The 20,355-nt window shown below is 42.0% G+C and overlaps 1 protein-coding gene across 42 annotated transcripts in view; it reads left to right on the forward strand.

Annotated features, from left to right (window-relative positions):
• Nucleotides 1–1,623: 1,623 nt before the first annotated feature.
• Nucleotides 1,624–20,355, forward strand: part of LOC121573296 (MAP kinase-activating death domain protein-like) — an 89,097-nt gene continuing 70,365 nt past the window's right edge. For all 42 annotated transcript variants that reach the window (XM_045225307.1, XM_045225295.1, XM_045225299.1 and 39 more), the window contains exon 1: nucleotides 1,624–1,949. The gene's annotated coding sequence lies outside the window, so the exon portion shown is untranslated. The remainder of the gene's footprint in view (nucleotides 1,950–20,355) is intronic.

The following is a 20,355-nucleotide window of genomic DNA, read 5'->3' on the forward strand; positions in this document are numbered from 1 at the left end:
AGCTTATTTAGCTCATGTTGTGCACAAATTTGTTTTCATCCCTGTTATTGACCATTTCTCCTTTGCCAAGATAATCCATCCACCTGACCGGTGTAGCATATCAAGAAGCTGATTAAATAGCATGATCATTACACAGGTGCACCTTGTGCTGGGGACAAAAGGCCACTAAAATGTGCAGTTTTGTCACAACACAATGCCACAGATGTCTCAAGTTTTGAGGGAGCGTGCAATTGGCATGCTGACTGCAGGAATGTCCACCAGAACTGAATGTTAATTTCTCTACCATAAGCTGCCTCCAACGTCATTTTAGAGAATTTGGCAGTAGTCCAACCAGCCTCACAACCGCAGTCCACGTGTAACCATGCCATCCCAGGACCTCCACATCCGGCTTCTTCACCTGTGGGATCGTCTGAGACTAGCCGCCCGGACCGCTGATGAAACTGGAGTATTTCTCTCTATAATAAAGACCTTTCGTGGGGGAAGAAAAGGAGGACATAGGCCCAGTGGGTGGGCCTATGCCCTCCCAGGCTGCGACCCTGCCCAGTCATATGAAATCCATAGATTAGGGCCTAATCAATTTATTTCAATCGACTGATTTCCTTATATGAACTGTAACTCAGTAAAATCTTAGAAATTGTTGCATGTTGCGTTTATATTTTTGTTCAGTATATATTGTAACGATGACTAAAGGTACACTAAGCAAGTTTTAGTTGCTAATGAATTCAGTGTTGACTATGTTTTCTCCTTAAACTATACAATCCTTAGAATTTCTTGACAATATTTCTGGCCATTTAGCGGACCCTCTTATTGCATGAATCTGAAACCACTGTGAAATTAGCCACATTAAGCTTACCAGTCAAGCCACTATGTGTATTGGACATTCATATTGCACTGTACAGCCTTACCTATGGATTGTGGATCAATTAAATGGGGTATCAGTTTACTCAGTGACACCCACAGAACACAACTGTGAAGGATTACACAAATATTAGTGTCGTAGCTCATATTGCGGGACTTTGACTGTGGGAAATCACCTCCCCTGTCAGCCTATTGTGAGTATTGACATTCATATTGTACTGTACAAGTGATTTCCCACAGTCAATGTCCTTCAATAAGAGCTACACCACTAATATCTGTGACCCTGGGTGTCACTGAGTAGACTGATACCCCATTTCATTGATCCACAATCCATAAGTAAGGCTGTACAGTGCAATATAAATATGCACAGTAGGCTGACTAAGCCCACAGTCTAAGTCCTACAATAAGAGCTATGATGCTAATATTTGTGTAAACTATTCATAGTTGTTCTGTGGATGTCACTGAGTAGACTGATACCCCATTTCATTGACCACAAGCCACAGGTAAGGCTTTACAGTGAAATAGGTATGCCACCAATGCAATTCTGAAGTCTTATACATCCAAAGTGCGATTTCAACTGATTGTTAAATGTATATAACATTCCCACATTGTTTAACATTAAATAGTCCAAATATGACATGATTCCACTATTTGTATCCGTTTGCATCACTTTCAATTAGGGACTTTTATTTTGAAGACGAACCGCAAATTCCACTATTGTGGCTAGCTTCACATAGGTCTCACAACGGTACAGTCTGCCCCCACCCGCGGAACTCCAGTCCCTGCAGATGATCTGGAGGAAATGTAATGAAGACAGGTTTTAAGCCAATAATCATACGTTAGCAAGCAACTAGCTAGCATTTCACAGGTAAAAATTAGAACGTGTGGATTTAAAGCACACATTGAAGAGCTGCTGAATCACCATCTCTGGAAAATGGATCCAGGATACTAATTACATCTCGCTATTTGAAATACGTGTCAATTCATCTCCTCACTGGCTTTCTTTATACCACCAGCAACATACCAGGCCGACGACGACAGCTAGCTAGCGGGTATTGCTAGCCACCTAGCTAACATACTGCTAGCTACTGGTAAGATGTTCTTGCATTTTCAATTCGTATCTTTCTTGTAGCTAATTTCACAACTATCACAAGTGTGACAATGTCAGAGTACAGCTCGATCAAATATATTATAATGTTACTTGCCATGGTAAACAAACTTAAAGATAGATAGCCAGCTACTTATGATAGCTAGTAAGTTAGCTAATGCACTCGTGACGTACGTATCAGTGATGGAGTTGGTTTGCTCTGTGTCCTAGAGGATGCTGATTATTTATAGATGGTAACAATCAGCTAAATACTGGAACAACAATTAAATGCAGGTCGTTGTAGATACAATATCCACGTCCTTGTTGAAATTGTAATTAAACATGGGACTTTGGAGGTAGCTTTGCCGTTTCACATAATTAAGTCACCTTCACCACTGTTTCGTCATTATTCCGTCAAGACAACGCGAGGTAGTATCATACCTCAACTCTATCTAGCCAGCAAACCAGGCTATGTAGCTAGCCGAGAAGGGTGCCATTGCGGCCCGTAGTTTGGGGCGTTCCGAACCCCTCTTTATACTTAATATGCCATTTAGCAGACGCTTTTATCCAAAGCGACTTACAGTCATGTGTGGATAAATTTTTACGTCAAGACAACGCGAGGTAGTATCATACCTCAACTCTATCTAGCCAGCAAACCAGGCTATGTAGCTAGCCGAGAAGGGTGCCATTGCGGCCCGCAGTTCGGGGCGTTCCGAACCCCTCTTTATACTTAATATGCCATTTAGCAGACGCTTTTATCCAAAGCGACTTACAGTCATGTGTGCATAAATTTTTACGTATGGGTGGTCCCGGGGTTGAACCCACTACCCTGGCATTACAAGCGCCATGCTCTACCAATTGAGCTACAGAGGACCACAATACTTCTATTGGTCCATTTTTAAGTTAGGACTCTGGTACAAAGTCGGGAGCCGGGGGCGCTCCAGTACAGTAGGGGGCGGTAATGCACCATAACATTGGATGCCAACTGCTTGTAAACCCCACAGAAGAAGTGACGGGCAACAACCTGTAGCTAGTGATGGGGAAACTAAGCTTCCTGAAGCATTGAGGTTTTCCACGCAATTCTGACGAAAATAGGTTCATTACTCGAGGCTTTGACCAACACAGTTACTATTGGCACCTGCTGGTCAAAATAATTTAGAGCAGGCAAATTATTATACATGAAGTCTTACATCCCGTAGCGCGTGCGCAACATAGCGTTTTTGTCTTCTACCAAACCACTACCAAACTAATACCAAACCAATCAGGTGGTTGTTCAACGAAACGAAGCTTCGGACGTCATTGATCACATGCTTCTGATAAATTGATACAGGCATCGGCACACTGCTTTGAAGTACACTGCTTAGCGATTTAATCGCGTGCCTCAGAGCTCCGGTATCAAACATAGCATCACTAGGTAGACAGTGTCCTTCGCCCCCGCCTATCGGGCACTGCTTTCCCGCAGTTCTGTTAACGATGGCGAGGGCAGGTGTTCGGCAGGCGGGAGCAAAGCACACTGTGCTAGCTAGCTAGGACTCCAGTACACAACAGGCAGGATAGGTAGCTAGCTATCACACCGGTAGACTGTACTTCGCTCCCGCCTGTCGGGCACTGTTTTCCCGCAGTTCTGTTAACGTAGGTGAGGGCAGGTTAGTGTAGGACACTGGGTGCTAGCTAGCTGGCGGGATAGGTAGCTAACTAGCTACAACTTTTATTTCCCTTTTGACCCACATTTTAATCGCATAGACAATCAGAGGAAATCCAGAATATCAAAAGTGTCACTCAAGCATGAAGATGGCGTGCTTGGGGGGGGGGCGTTCATGCAGGCCGCAATCACACACTGAGCTAGCCTGCTTCTAGCTATACACAACGTGGATGCTATGCAGAGGTTGCTCCCCCTCACCCATTGAGGGACAACGTTTCTGATGTCCTGCTTTCTCTGAGTTAAGTAAGCCAGGTAAAGGCTACCTTGGAACTTGGGGTCAAGGGCGTTTTGACCCATTGTCACCCATGCAGAAGAGTTTTGCACTGTCTCGCTGCAGTTGCACGTCAGGCAAATTATGATGACATTGCAAGAATGGGAGAGAATCTCAAGCCTATAGCTTAAATACTTGCGTGAGTACCAATCAAGCAGTTTTGCTTGTACTAGTCAGTGTCGTCTTCATTTGATAGAAAGCATAACACCTAGGCAGAAATGATCTATTATATCAGGTTTATGTCTGAATGCTGACACACTAGCCACAACATCAAGATCCGTCCCTTTAGGCAGCCCAAGAGAAATGTGAAGAAATAGCCACATTTGTTTATTTACTATGAGACCTTGGCCAGCCAGCAGGTGTGATGGAGTCATTTTCATGTTTTGAAACACCATCTTCCAATTAATCGTGAAAATGCAGTATTTTAAACTGCAGTATTTCAGAATATTCCTGACTGTACAGCACTTTTGTGTACCTATGTTTAATGTTTATAGGAGTCTTTCTGCAGTTTTAGTTTTGCTCGCAGCAAAACTAACAAGACATTGTCTTGTACAATAATTGGACAATCTGGCTATTTAAAAATGTGAGGCCACTGCAATAGGCTACATCCTTTCCATATTGGTTGCAATTCAGTGTTACTGGTAAGAGTTGGTTTGCATGTTGTGTGAATCATATCTCCCCTCAATGCTTACATAACCAGTCAGTGTCGCCTGCAGAGTAGACCACTCTGACCAGATTCAACTGTTGCCTTAACCTGTGCCATTATTAGCCTGTGAAGATGATTCGATTTGCGGGGGCCTGCTTTCTCTCACATGGCTCAGTCATTACGCTAGCCTTCTCTGATTTCCTGCTCTCAGATAAAGTAAGGCTTTGATTGCTCGACCCAGAGCTCACCTCTTGTCAGATGAGGGAGCTGAGAGGTTTACAGTGTATCTTGTATTTTGCCAGTGTTGCTGTTTCATTGGTAAACTTTGACCAGGAGCGCTAGCTCTGTTACCACTACCCTAAAATTTGTATTTTCAATAACCCTATTTCAGTATTATGTCACAGTGTTAAAAATGTGTTGTCATTAATGTGGCATAATGAAGGTGGCAGTTACAAATGTTTTGTTATATATTGGACAGAAATGACCTGCTTAGCTAGGCCCAACTGTAATCATAAAACAGTAAATTGCCCAACCAAAAAGGAAATTGCTTAATCAGTTTGGCTATGTGGCATTTCAAACAGTATTTGCAAGTGATTGGGGAAAAAATCGATAGTTACATATCGCAATATTATTTTGGACTAATTTATATTGATACTTTGACTTCCAAGTATCGATTTTATTTTGATATACACTGAACAAAAATCTAAATGCAACATAGAAAGTGTTGGTCTCATGTTTCATGAGCTGAAATAAAGATCCCTGAAATGTTCCATATGCACAAAGAACATATTTCTCTTAAATGTAATGCACAAATTTGTTTACATCCCTGTTAGTGAGCATTTCTCATTTGCCAAGATAATCCATCCACCTGACAGGTGTGGCATATCAAGAAGCTGATTAAACAATATGATCATTACACAGGTGCACCTTGTGCTGGGGACAATAAAAGGCCACTCTAAAATGTGTGGTTTTGTCACACATCACAATGCCACATATACCTCAAGTTTTGAGGGAGCGTGCAATTGGCATTCTGACTGCCGGAATGTTCACCAGAGCTGTTGCCAGAGAATTGAATGTTCATTTCTCTACCATAAGCCGCCTTCAACGTCATTTTAGATAATTTGGCAGTATGTCCAACCAGCCTCACAACCGCAGACCACGTGTAATTACGCCAGCCCAGGACCTCCACATCCGGCTTCTTCACCTGCAGGATAATCTGAGGGGGGAGTGCTGAGGATTATTTCTGTCTGTAATGAACCCCTTTTGTGAGGAAAAACTCATTATGATTGGCTGGGTCTGGCTCCCCAGAGGGGCTGCCTGGCTCACAAGTGGGTGGGGCTATGCCCTCCCAGGCCCATCCATGGCTGCGACCCTGCCCAGTCATATGAAATCCATAGATTAGAGCCTAATGAATTTATTTCAATTGACTGATTTCCTTATAGGAACTGTAACTCAGTAAAGTCTTAGACATTGTTCCATGTTGCGTTTATTTTTGTTCAGTGTGTGTGTGTGTGTGTGTGTGTGTATATATATATATATATATGTATATATGTGTATATATATGTATATATGTATATATGTATATATATATATATATATATATATATTTATTTATTTATTTATTTGCTAGGGAGCGTTAGCTAGCACTAGTCGGCTGTACCTGCTCCAAAACTATTTTTCATCTTATAGCTTGTTATTCATGTTCTTTTTAAATGGTTAGCCAACATGTTTTCATGACTGATCAAAACTCATTTTGTCATGCTCTCTCTGCAGCAGACATACACTACATGACCAAAAGTATGTGGACACCTGCTCGTCAAACATCTTATTCCAAAATCATGGGCACTGATATGGAGTTGGTCCCCCCTTTGCTGCTATAACAGCCTCCACTCTTCTGGGAAGGCTTTCCACTAAATGTAAAATGTAAATGTAAATGTTGGAACATTGCTGCGGGGACTTGCTTCCATTCAGCCACAAGAGCAGTAGTGAGGTCGGACACTGATGTTGGACGATTAGGTAAGGCTAGCAGTCGGCGTTCCAATTCACCCCAAAGGTGTTCGATGGAGTTGAGGTCATGGCTCTGTGCAGGCCAGTCAAGTTCTTCCACACCTATCTCGACAAACCATTTCTGTATGGACCTCGCTTTGTGCACAGGGGCATTGTCATGCTGAAACAGGAAAGTGCTTCCCCAAACTGTTGCCACAAAGTTGGAAGCACAGAATCGTCTAGAATGTCATTGTATGCTGTAGCATTAAGATTTCCCTTCACTGGAACTAAGGAGCCTAGCCTGAACCATGAAAAACCGCCCCAGACCATTATTCTTCTTTCACCAAACTTTACAGATGGTACTATGCATTGGGGCAGGTAGCATTCTCCTGGCATCCGCCAAACCCAGATTTGTTTGTCGCACTGCCAAATTGTGAAGTGTTATTCATCACTCCAGAGAACGCGTTTCCACTACTCCAGACTCCGATGGCAGTGAGCTTTACACCACTCCAACCGACGCTTGGGATTGCACATGGTGATCTTAGGCTTGTGTGCGGCTGCTCGGCCATGGAAACCCATTTCATGAAGCTCCCGACGAACAGTTCTTGTGCTGACGTTGCTTCCAGAGGCAGTTTGGAACTCTGTAGTGAGTGTTGCAACCAAGGACAGACGAGTTTTACGCGCTTCAGCACTCGGCGGTCCCGTTCTGTGAGCTTGTGTGGCCTACCACTTCGCGACTGAGCCGTTGTTGCTCCTAGACCTTTCCACTTCACAATAACAGCACTTACAGTTGACCGGGGCAGCTCTAGCAGGGCAGAAATTTGACCTGACTTGTTGGAAAGGTGGCATCCTATGACGGTGCCACGTTGAATGTCACTGAGCTCTTCAGTAAGGCCATTCTACTGCCAATGTTTGTGTATGGAGATTGCATGGCTGTGTGCTCAATTTTATACACTTGTCAGCAACGGGTGTGGTTGAAATAGCCGAATCCACTAATTTGAACAGGTGTCCACATACTTTTGTATATATAGTGTATATTGAGCAATACATTGGCAGTATCGAATCGCAATACATCTAGAATCGCAATACATCTCTTATCGGCACCTAAGTATTGTGGTAATATTGTATCGTGAGGTCCCTGGCAATTCCCAGCCCTAGTTTTTGCCCATAGATTCCATCTCAGCCTCATGACATCTTATTCATTAGAGTTGAATCCAATTGGCGGAAGGCAGCCTAATGGTAGCTTGTTTCTTGGACAGGTTTGAATTATTTTGTAATTGTTGTTCAGGCCCCTGAGGCATTGAAATTCAGCAGCTGAATAACACACAATGAGTATTTTGCAGTCTGTTGTGTGCTGCAGGCTGTTTCAGTCATAGCCACTCAAAATGGCACACCATCAGCAAATGAATGGCACGTACAGCCTGTATTTCATGTCTCCATCTCCGGGCACACATACTATCCAGACGGTCTGGTGCTTTCACTGCGTTCTGCGTGGCTATTTCTTTTTGCGGAGGACTTAGGCCTAGTAGGCTAATATTTGAGGATGCCTTGACCCATCAGCTCAAACACAACCATCTTTAACAGATAGGCTACTGGTAAGCTGATCTGGTTGTGGAGTGTTTGTCTTTCTGGGTGGAGTTTCAAATGCACCACTTGCAAATGTATCTAGTTTCTAGTGCAGAATGCACTGACTGAGTAGTCCAGATGTAGGCGCTGGACTACTTTGTTAAATGATCACGTGGTCTGGCTCTAGATGTAGCCTAAGCCGAGTTTCTGAATTGTAGATACTAGGTGGAGCCAACATTTTATCACCATTAAGAAGGCTACTGGGAACAAGATACAAGCGTGCACAGTTTTTACATGGCCACATAGATTTGTTATTTGCTGCCACTTCACTGCTGAGGTCCCTAGTGCATTAGCGCCCACACATTTGTAAGTGAATTATGCTACTCCGAGAAGGAAGGTAAACAAACCAATGAAGAAGGCTCAGGCAATATTTCCTTTGTGTTAATGATAGAAGAAGAAAAAGATAGACCTACATACATGCAGTGGCACCTTATATTAAGATTCTAGACCGTTATAGGCCTAGTTGCTTTGTTGACCATTCATAGTAGTAAGCCTAGTGTGCTTTGTTTGACAACTGAGAATAACCTTCCATGGACGTTTGTACCAGCCTTTGACGTCTGCATAATATTGTAAGGGCATGACCTGAAGTTGAGCACACAATTAAGCTTTATCCACATCCGAGGCCTGTGGACAGGTAATTAGGCTTTATTGTGAAAGGAGCAACTAAACAAATGAGCCACAGGCGTCATTGAGGAAATTGAATGAACTAGAGCTGCTGTAATCAAACATTTGACTACCTTTCAGTGAAAGGCCAGTTATGTACAGATTCTGCCAGAGAAACTCTCAACAGGATTCATGCCTATTTTAGATCACAGCCTCACTTTTTATGAACCAATTCATATTATTCTTTGAGTTTACTCGAGGTACTTGTCCTCCTCCCGTTCTGTGCTAAGTTTGTTTGCCTGTCAGGTTTTTTGTTCAGGCTCGCCATTTGGTCAGGCCTAGTCCAGAGCTGTATATAGGCTACAATCTTCCTGGTTTTTGCTTTGTAGCTGTCATGGTTAATTTCCTAATTTGACATCATCATATTTTGGAAAACGACCCATTAGCCTAGATAATAAAACTTTTGGTGCCACTGATAACATGGTGCCCTGCCCACTAACATTCTCTGATTTTAAGAATAGCCGACACACAGCTGAGCAAGAAGAAAGCAGGGTTGGGTTGCTATGACGACTATGATGAATGTTATTACCTCAGGGCCGATGCTATGGCTGTAGGCGGAATAAAAGATGATCGACTGGGAAGCAAGCAGGTCACATGACCAGTTGAGTGAGGATGTTAGACTTCCATTCTCTTCTATCTTTCTAGAGATTTTTCTTTCAGATCCAGCATGCTTTGCACACACTCAGTAGGCTAATATTTCCTCTATGAATTACGCCTTAAGCCTAGTTTATACCCTATGTACAGACGCATGAAAGAACTACAAGTAGCTACGCAAAATGGTGTGCGTAGCAAACCTACAGACGTGCAGCCCCACAATTCATAATTTGAAACAAGAACGCAGGCTCTCCATTTTGCGTACTGTTTTTGTGTTGCGTACGTATGGTATAAACCAGCTTTAATTGTTTTAGATGGGAAAGCAAGACTGCTATCAAAGATGTGTGGATGAGTGTGTCATAGACCTTATTCTCACTAGGTATCCAAACGCTTTTTATATCTCATGCCGACATTCACCAGTAAAATTTACCAACATGTTTAGACAGTGATTTTGAAGAGAAAGCTTAGGCCTAAAACAATGTTGTTTAGGGTGGGCAATGCCTTCAGAAAGTATTCACACCGCTTGACTTTTTCCACATTTTGTTGTGTCACAGTGACAGATTTTTTTGTCACTGGCCTACACACAATACCCCATAATGTCAAAGTGGAATTATGTTTGTCGGAATTTTTACAAATTAATAAAAAATGAAAGCTGAAATGCCAATAAGTATTCAACACCTTTGGTATGGCAAGCCTAAATAAGTTAAGGAGTAAAAATGTGCTTAACAAGTCACATAATAAGTTGCATGGACGCACTCTGTTTACAATAATAGTGTTTAACATGATTTTTGAATGACTACATCATCTCTGTACCCCATACAATTATCTGTAAGTTCTCTCAGTTGAGCAGTGAATTTCAAACCCAGATTCAACCACAAAGACCAGGAAGGTTTTCCAATGCCTCGCAAAGAAGGGCTCCTATTGGTAGATGGGTAAAAAAAAAAAAAAGCAGACAATGAATATCCCTTTGAGCATGGTGAAACTATTAATTACACTTTGTAACACCCAGTCACTACAAAGATACAGGCGTCCTTCCTAACTCAGTTGCCAGAGAGGAAGGAAACCGCTCAGGGATTTCACAATGAGGCCAATGGTGACTTTAAAACAGTTGGAGTTTAATGGCTGTGTAGGAGAACACTGAGGATGGATCAACAACACTGTAGTTACTCCACAATACTAACTTAAATGACAGAGTGAAAAGAAGGAAGCTTGTACAGAACAAACATTTGGCAAAACATGCATCCTGTTTGCAATAAGGCACTAAAGTAAAACTGCAAAACAATTGTCAAAGAAATGAACTTTATGTCCTCAATACAAAGTGTTATGTTTGGGGCAAATCCAACAACACATCATTGAGTACCACACTTCATATTTTCAAACATGGTGGTGGATGCATCATGTAATGGGTATGCTTGTCATCGGCAAGGACTAGATTTTTTTTTTTTTGATAAAAAGAAACGGAATAGAGCTAAGCACATGCAAAATCCTTGAGGGAAAACCTGGTTTAGTCTGCTTTCCAACAGACACTGGGAGATGAATTTACTATGTAGCTTTATTGTTTTAGTTAGAACAATTCTGATGAAAAGGAGGTCCGCGCTCTCTGATTTGCTCAAAGTCAAGTTGTCGGCTACCGACTGGCAGGCGATTCTACATGTAGAAATGTCCGGTTTGTCGGTACCAGGCCGGTACGCAGCAGGCGGTGTCTTTTGTTCTAGCAAGAGAAGAAACGGCCTCTTACTGTGCTCTGTAGGTCTACCTACCGGCAGTCCGTTTTCTCAGTGTATCTGACCTCTTTGTTATTGAGTATTTTTTACCAGAAAATATTTGAAATACTTTGGTGCATCTTCAGTTGAGCCACTAGTTCACCTTCTGGTGAGACGAGAATAGTAATTGGGAATTTAATGTAGGCTTTCTAAAACATTACAGGAAAAACACTAGAGCTGGGAATTGCCAGGGACCTCACGATACAATATTATCACGATACTTAGGTGCTGATACTATATGGATTGCGATTCTTATGATTTTCACGATTCTATATGTATTGTGATTCGATACTGTGATTTTATTGCGATTCGATGTTCCAAACATATTGCTCACAATATGTCTGCTGCAGAGGGACGAGAGAGCCATGAGAAAACTAGTTTTGATCTGTCATGGTGGAAATAAAAGTGCTGAAAACAAATTGGCTCCCTATTTAAAAAGAATATGGAGAACAAGCTATGAAGGACAAATACTGAAGTTGAATATATAATAATACAGAGCAGTGATAAGTGTCCACTTTGAGAGAGCACACTACTAGATGTGGATGGGTTGTCTGTCAAATAGGCTATAGGCTATATTTTACCTTTGTGTTTGTATTGTCTCCTGCTCTCCAATTACTCCTCTGACGGGTGCCGTAGCACTGGTTGTAGACTACAATCCTTGATTCCACATGTCAGACACCTCCATTAAGTCGCTTCAGTCTCTTTTAGTATGTTAAAATCTGTCCTGTAGCCTAAACGGTACTTGGAGACATAATTTGCTATGTCAGTCCAGCTATCAATCTCAAATCTCTGTCCACAGGTTGATTTGTGAGATATTTTGACACTTAGCAAAAACTGCTTTTCGAGCAGAAGTGTCTGCTCTAATCACTGAATCATGCCTTCATTTCCACCCCATTGCCAACGAGGCAGATTTATAGTTTTGCTGGGTCGAGAGCGGCGAGAGACTTGCAGCCCAATCGATTCTCCACAAACAGTACCTAATCAGAGTATTTCATTATATGATAGTAGTATTCATCTTATCAAAATGTGTTGTATTGGAAGAGGAGTACTAGGTGTTTGAATGTGGCACAATGAGACCTATAGCCTATGATGCACAATAAACTCACTGGTCCATTTCCTGGTTATGTTGAATTGCAACGTGTATTTTGAATTCCAACATCTTAGTCATGGGTTGGTGAAGTTGTAAAGGTGGATGTGGAGAAAGCTTATTTCCACATTTCATATCCCCTGTCCTTTGGGCTACATCTCCATAAATCCTTAGTTGGATTACTTCTCATGTTCTCAAACACTTGAGTTTGCAGTCCTCACTACAGATTATTTGACAGATCTGATCTGTCTTCTGTGAGATAATGCAGTACTATAGCTCAGAAAATGCCCTCTCTCTAGGGTTAGATAAGTACCTCATCAGATGGGCTTATAATTCAACATCGGCACAGTTTTTCTGGGAATATCAGATACCTGTCAGGCATACCAGAATGCCACAGGCCTTGCAAGCATTACTTTGTGGTGTCATGAATTAATGAATTTAGCTCCCTTAAAGTAACTGTCCAGTGTTCTATGAAATGTACAATATGTTTGTTTAGGAAAAACATTCCCTATTCCCTCAACCCTTGCTCTCTTTACGTGACACATGTATGCATCGCACAAAGACCTATTCACACGGGACTAGGATTACTAGAGAACGTTGGTTATATAATTATTACTACAGAATGTCCGTTATTCCAGAGGACGATTCGGATGGGATTAGTTTTTTTCAAACCTCTGTAATTCTTATATATATTTTTTCAATAAATTGACAGTTATGACGGAAGCCTGGAGGTTTTTATTCTAGGCGTGAAAATACAGAATTACAATATAGGTCCAGGTGATGGGGCCACACTGATACCTCAAGCTTGGTTCCAAAGTTTCTAAACCATACCAAACCGTCTTTGGTATAGTGTCGCCATAATATTTGAATTGAGGAAGTGTGATCATAATCATTAGGATATTTTAGCGATCCGCAGTAGGTCCTAAATGCCCCCCAACCTTCAGATGTGAGCTAAACAGTGCAATTGCACTTGAGATTCATTTTAAAGCTATGGATGAGAAAGTTAACCAGTGCTTCATTTGAGCCGGATCCTACCGGAACAGGATGCGGCACCTCTCCTTTTTGGACTGTTTTGTCATGAACCTATTTGGCCGGATCCGGTACCTCTCCTGGCATGAAAAATTATTTTCACTTTTTGCAATGTAAAAATTATAATAAAAGCAATCCAAGTTAATTTGAGTTGCCTCTTCGTTAATTCTCCTGACCCTACAAAAAAAGTAATGTGAAAAAGTTGATTTTCAGCCGGGGCCTAATATTCTAAGAATTGATTTGGGTTGGGCCGGCCCAGGTTTATGGTTTGCGCAACATTGTAACCTATGTTTGAGACCAACGCATGGCCGTGGCTGTGTGAGAAGCGCGCCAGTATCTCTCGCATACCTAGAATGAGATTCACTTTCTATCTCTCTCCCTCTCTGCTGATAGACATGAGCCTGCAACTCTCATCTCTCCAGCGCTGCACTTCATCATTTATTTCCTTATAGAATCATAGCAGCGCGAAGGTTTCTGAACGAACTCCAGCACCCCTGAAAATTGAAATACATTTGCCAAAGTTATAGAATTACTGCTGTCTGTTCCGAAATAAATGAAATAATTCAGAATAGCCTACTACACAATGAGAAGGCCTATAATTTAGCCACAAAGGATCAATAGCTTATTTTTTTTTAATAGCCTAGCTGTGGATTGTAGCCCAATAACATGGAATAGCCTACAGTTGGGAACGCGGCAAATCTGTCAGTGAAAAAACAGCAATCAGACAAAACAGGCCTTTTGCAATATTTCAAATACAATTGAGGGAAAACACAGGTTGGAAAGCAAATGGCTCCTGCTGAAAAGAGAAGACTATGCTGTAGGCTACCAACATATTTTATCAACTTCTTTTGTTTCACAAAAGAGAGAGAGGCTTTTGGCACAAGCGCATCGCCATCACCAGTGAGTGAGCTGCGCATCATTGGGTGAGTCAGTGAATCTGGAAAGCATTTTTAGGACTATAATTTCCTCCTCATATTGTATCCTACAATATGTCTCCACACACCTAGGCCTAGGCTATTGATGGATTCAAGACAAGGTCATTTATATTGACCTCACATTTTCTGTTTGTCAGTGTCAAAGTAGCCTGACATTTCGATCATTTGTGCGGTATTAAAAAATATTCTGCCAAAGTCTCCAGTCATGTAAAATGATGTAGAATTTAATAAAATGCATTTATAAAAGGCCAACATTTTCCCAGACCCTTGGCTACAAATTTTTTTTCCTGTGTGTGCAACTTCTGTAATTGCCTCTACTCTACTGCTCTATGCTACTACGCAAATGCAATGATATGCATGCAGTGCTTTATTATAAAGTTGTTCTTGTCACGGTTTCGGCCGAGTCTGCTGCTCCTCCTTGTTCGGGCAGGCTTCGGCGGTCGTCGTCCCCGGAGTACTAGCTGCCACCGTTGTATGTTATCGATGTTTGTTTGGTTTTGTCTTAGTTGTACACCTGTTCCCGTTTAGTGTTAATTATGTGTCCTATAAGTTCTCGTTTTGTTAGTCGTGTGTTGTGTGTAATTGTCCGCCTGTCAGCAGGTGCCGTATTGTTTTGCTCCATTGTTTTGGAGAGTTTTCGCACTTGTGTGCGCACTTATTTGTATTTTCGGTGTTTACGCACGGTGTGCGTAATCGCTCGCCTCCGGGCTCTTTTGAGGCCTGTTTGTTTTGCTTGATCGTCTACTAAAGTGTGTTGGACGAAGCTTCTGTGTCCTGCGCCTGATTCCTGCACCACATCCACATTCAGCTATTCCTGACAGTTCTTTTTTTTCATGCGTTCCGTTACCTCAGAACTCCCCAGGTCACCCCCCTCTCACGCTCACTTTTTTGTTCCGGCACCTCCCAATTGACAAATTAAGCATGGAAGTTAACTTATCATTTCCAAACGTTTAGTTCAGTTGTATGCTGCTTTGCGATCTGTTAACAGCAAGTGTTGCATTAAATAGGCTCAATATTTTTTACTGATGCATTTGGCAATATTCAATTCATACGCACAAAACATATAAACAAAACCATTCAACGTGAAAGTTGATAGGCTACATGTAGGCTGTTCATATATAGCTTATGCGCTGCACTTAGTTCCAAATCAATCATTGTTTTCTTGCGCAAACCGCGAGCAACACCTGTCAAACTCAGACATTTCTCTCAAAACACAGGGATGTTGATTCACACGGGACTAGTATTTTCAGAGGACCTTGGAGTTCGCCAAAAAACAGTAGGTTATTTTGGCTGGAGTTGTTACACTCCTGCCATGTAAAAATTAGTAGAGCATGGCGCTTGTAACGCCAGGGTAGTGGGTTCGATCCCCGGGACCACCCATACGTAAAAATGTATGCACACATGACTGTAAGTCGCTTTGGATAAAAGCGTCTGCTAAATGGCATATTATATTATAATGGCATATTATTCGGAAGGGAATAAAATGACAGATGTTTTGTGCTCGTGCACATAATTACATTACCCGACCTCCCCTAGTAAAACTAATCCCTGATGTATAGCATATCATAATCACATCAATAAATTGGTTATATCAAACTCTGAACACCGTAACACATGTGACAGCAAAATAGATGCAGAGGACGTGAAAAATAAACTGGCAACTGGGGAATGTTTACTGGTTGCTCAGGAGTTAAAGGGAAAGTCAGATGGGTGGAATAAATTTGACTAGTTGTGGAAAATACTGGAGATCATGAAAAAGAAGGTAAGGAGCAAGTGCTGCGTGCATTTTATGTGTGCCAAACAGGTGCTGTATAGATTACATTGTTCCAAACGGTCCGAAAAATTATATTGTAAACAACACTAAATAAATTATAAGCATACCAGAGAGTCTGTTGTAACGTTTTTTTTGTTAAGCCTTTATTACAGCAAGGACTGAAAACAGTAGCATTCATTTGTGAATACAATTTCCGAAATGGAACGGTTTATTTATTGTTTAAGCGAATTATTGAAGGCTGGCTTTATTTTATTTTAAAACGAAAATGCTTGATTGCATTTCAAATCATGAATGACTCGTATGCTGTGTGATGACATGAACGAAATAATGAATGATTGATGCAGTAGCCTATAGTGTGTATATACTGTAAGTTTTTAAATGTAGGGAGTTTTTCCTAGCCACCGCGCTTCTACATCTGCATTGCTTGCTGTTTGGGGTTTTAGGCTGGGTTTCTGTATAGCATTTTGTGACATCTGCTGATGTAAAAAGGGCTTTATAAATACATTTGATTGATTGATAGGCCTAAGTAAGTTACGGTATTAAGACTAAACAGGATGCGCTCTTAGGCCTACAGCTCTATGGTGGTTATACAAGGCTGCTATACTAAGCCTACTAATGATAATGACATTACTTGTGATCATAATAATAGTAATAATAAAAAATAAGAAGGAGATCAAGAAAAAGGAGCATTATTATTATTATTATAAATATAATTTTTCGGATTATTTGGAACAGTGTAAAGAACACTAAATAAATTATAAATAATACCAGAGAGGCTGTACTAACAAAACAAGTTTTAAGTCTTTATTAAAGCAAAGATCAAAAACAGCCGAATTTGGGAAATTGTTTACTTGACATGTCATTCATTGCGTGATGCTTGGTGCTCATGGAATCAGTAGGCAATTAAACAAACAGGCAACAGAAGCAGTCTTGTTTCTGTAGATATATTGATGATTTATAAAGCCAGGCACATTTAACAGTTAGGCTATTGATTATAGACCTAATTAAGTTGGGGTTTCCTCTCTCCTCACTTTTCTTAGGGCGGCAGGTAGCTGGTTAAGAGCGTTGTGCCAGTAACCAAAAGGTCGCTGGTTCTAATCCCCGAGCCGACTAGGTGAAAAATCTGTCGATGTGCCCTTGAGCAAGGCACTTAACCCTAATTGCTCATGTAAGTCGCTCTGGATAAGAGCGTCTGCTAAATTACTAAAATGTAAAATGTCTTGGACAATAAGGCATGCACTGTTTTCTCATCTCCTCATTCTGCTGCTGCCTCCGCCGCATTGTTCTCAACACCAATATGCTGGTTAACTTTGCTATTATGCACATAGCAACATGGTCTAGGAAAAGGCACCAATTCAACAGCGCACTGATGTGTTTCTGAACTGTGGACAGCGACCACTATCCAATGCTGGAGAAAGCGCATTTGTAATAAAATAATATTATTTGTATTAGTGTTGCACCATTGTTCTTATGTAATATAACCATATACAATTTCAGTAGCACATGTCTTAGACTGATGGACTGTGCCATCCCCACGTCCTCCACAATGGATCAGTCTACTCAGACAGGCGCGAATCAGACAGGTGTCTTGTACACCATTTTATATACAGTGCCTTCGGAAAGTATTCAGACCCCTTGACTTTTTCAACATTTTGTTAGGTTACAGACTTATTCTAAAATTGATTAAATTGTTTTTTCCCCCTCAATCTACCCACAATACCCCATAATGACACAGCAAAAACAGTTAGTTAATTTTATTTGATAAATTAGCTATCACATTTACATAAGTGTTCAGACCCTTTACTCAGTACTTTGTTGAAGCACCTTTGGCAGTGATTACAGCCTTGAGTCTTCTTGGGTATGAAACTACAAGCTTGGCACACCTGTATTTGGGGAATTTCTCCCATTCTTCTCTGCAGATCCTCTCAAGCTCTGTCAGGTTGGATGGGGAGAGTTGCTGCACAGCTATTTTCAGGTCTCTCCAGAGATGTTCGATTGGGTTCAAGTCCGGGCTCTGGCTGGGCCACTCAAGGACATTCAGAGACTGGTCCTGAAGTCACTCCTGCATTGTCTTGGCTGTGTTCTTAGGGTCGTTGTCCTGTTGGAAGGTGAACCTTTGCCCCAGTCTGAGGTCCTGAGTACTCTGGAGCAGGTTTTCATCAAGGATCTCTCTGTACTTTGCTCCATTAATCTTTACCTAAAACCTGACTAGTCTCCCAGTCCCTGCAGCTGAAAAACATCCCCACATGATGCTGCCACCACTATGCTTCACCGTAGGGATGGTGCCAGCTTTTTTAATCCAGATGTGACGCTTAGCATTCAGGCCAAAGAGTTCAATCTTGTTTTCAATCTTGTTTCTCATGGTCTGAGAGTCTTTAGGTGCCTTTTGGCAAACTCCAAGTGTGCTGTCATGTGCCTTTTACTGAGGAGTGGCTTCCGTCTGGCCACTGTACCATAAAGGCCTGATTGGTGGAGTGCTGCAGAGATGGTTGTCCTTCTGGAAGGTTCACCCATCTCCACAGAGGAACTCTAGAGCTTTGTCAGAGTGACCATCGGGTTCTTTGTCACCTCCCAGACCAAGGCCCTTCTCCCCCGATTGCTCAGTTTGGCCGGGCGGCCAGCTCTAAGAAGAGTCTAGGTGGTTCCAAACTTCTTCCATTTAAGAATGATGGAAGCCACTGTGTTCTTGGGGACTTTCAATGCTGCAGAAATGTTTGGCACCCTTCCCCAGATCTGTGCCTTGACACAATCCTGTCTCGGAGCTCTGCGGACAATTCCTTCGACCTCATGGCTTGGTTTTTGCTCTGACATGCACTGTCAACTGTGGGACCTTATATAGACAGGTGTGCCTTTCCAAATCATGTCCAATCAATTTAATTTACCACAGGTGGACTCCAAGTTGTACAGTGAGGGGAAAAAAGTATTTGATCCCCTGCTGATTTTGTACGTTTTCCCACTGACAAAAAAATGAACAGTCTATCATTTTAATGGTAGGTTTATTTGAACAGTGAGAGACAGAATAACAACAAAAAAATCCAGAGAAACACATGTCAAAAATGTTATAAATTGATTTGCATTTTAATTAGGGAAATAAGTATTTGACCCCTCTCAATCAGAAAGATTTCTGGCTCCCAGGTGTCTTTTTATACAGGTAACGAGCTGAGATTAGGAGCACACTCTTAAAGGGAGTGCTCCTAATCGCAGCTTGTTACCTGTATAAAAGACACCTGTCCACAGAAGCAATCAATCAATCAGATTCCAAACTCTCCACCATGGCCAAGACCAAAGAGCTCTCCAAGGATGTCAGGGACAAGATTGTAGACCTACACAAGGCTGGAATGGGCTACAAGACCATCGTCAAGCAGCTTGGTGAGAAGGTGACAACAGTTGGTGTGATTATTCGCAAATGGAAGAAACACAAAAGACCTGTCAATCTCCCTCGGCCTGGGGCTCCATGCAAGATCTCACCTCGTGGAGTTGCAATGATCATGAGAACGGTGAAGAATCAGCCCAGAACTACACGGGAGGATCTTGTCAATGATCTCAAGGCAGCTGGGACCATAGTCACCAAGAAAACAATTGGTAACACACTAGGCCATGAAGGACTGAAATCCTGCAGCGCCCGCAAGGTCCCCCTGCTCAAGAAAGCACATATACATGCCTGTTTGAAGTTTGCCAATGAACATCTGAATGATTCAGAGGAGAACTGGGTGAAAGTGTTGTGGTCAGATGAGACCAAAATGGAGCTCTTTGGCATCAACTCAACTCGCCGTGTTTTGAGGAGGAGGAATGCTGCCTATGACCCCAAGAACACCATCCCCACCGTCAAACATGGAGGTGGAAACATTATGCTTTGGGGGTGTTTTTCTGCTAAGGAGACAGGACAACTTCACCGCATCAAAGGGACGATGGACGGGGCCATGTACCGTCAAATCTTGGGTGAGAACCTCCTTCCCTCAGCCAGGGCATTGAAAATGGGTCGTGGATGGGTATTCCAGCATGACAATGACCCAAAACACACGGCCAAGGCAACAAAGGAGTGGCTCACGAAGAAGCACATTAAGGTCCTGGAGTGGCCTAGCCAGTCTCCAGACCTTAATCCCATAGAACATCTGTGGAGGGAGCTGAAGGTTCGAGTTGCCAAACGTCAGCCTCGAAACCTTAATGACTTGGAGAAGATCTACAAAGAGGAGTAGGACAAAATCCCTCCTGAGATGTGTGCAAACCTGGTGGCCAACTACAAGAAACGTCTGACCTCTGTGATTGCCAACAAGGTTTTTGCCACCAAGTACTAAGTCATGTTTTGCAGAGGGGTCAAATACTTATTTCCCTCA

This window comes from Coregonus clupeaformis, chromosome 15, assembly GCF_020615455.1.
Source record: "Coregonus clupeaformis isolate EN_2021a chromosome 15, ASM2061545v1, whole genome shotgun sequence".
NCBI lineage: Eukaryota > Metazoa > Chordata > Actinopteri > Salmoniformes > Salmonidae > Coregonus > Coregonus clupeaformis.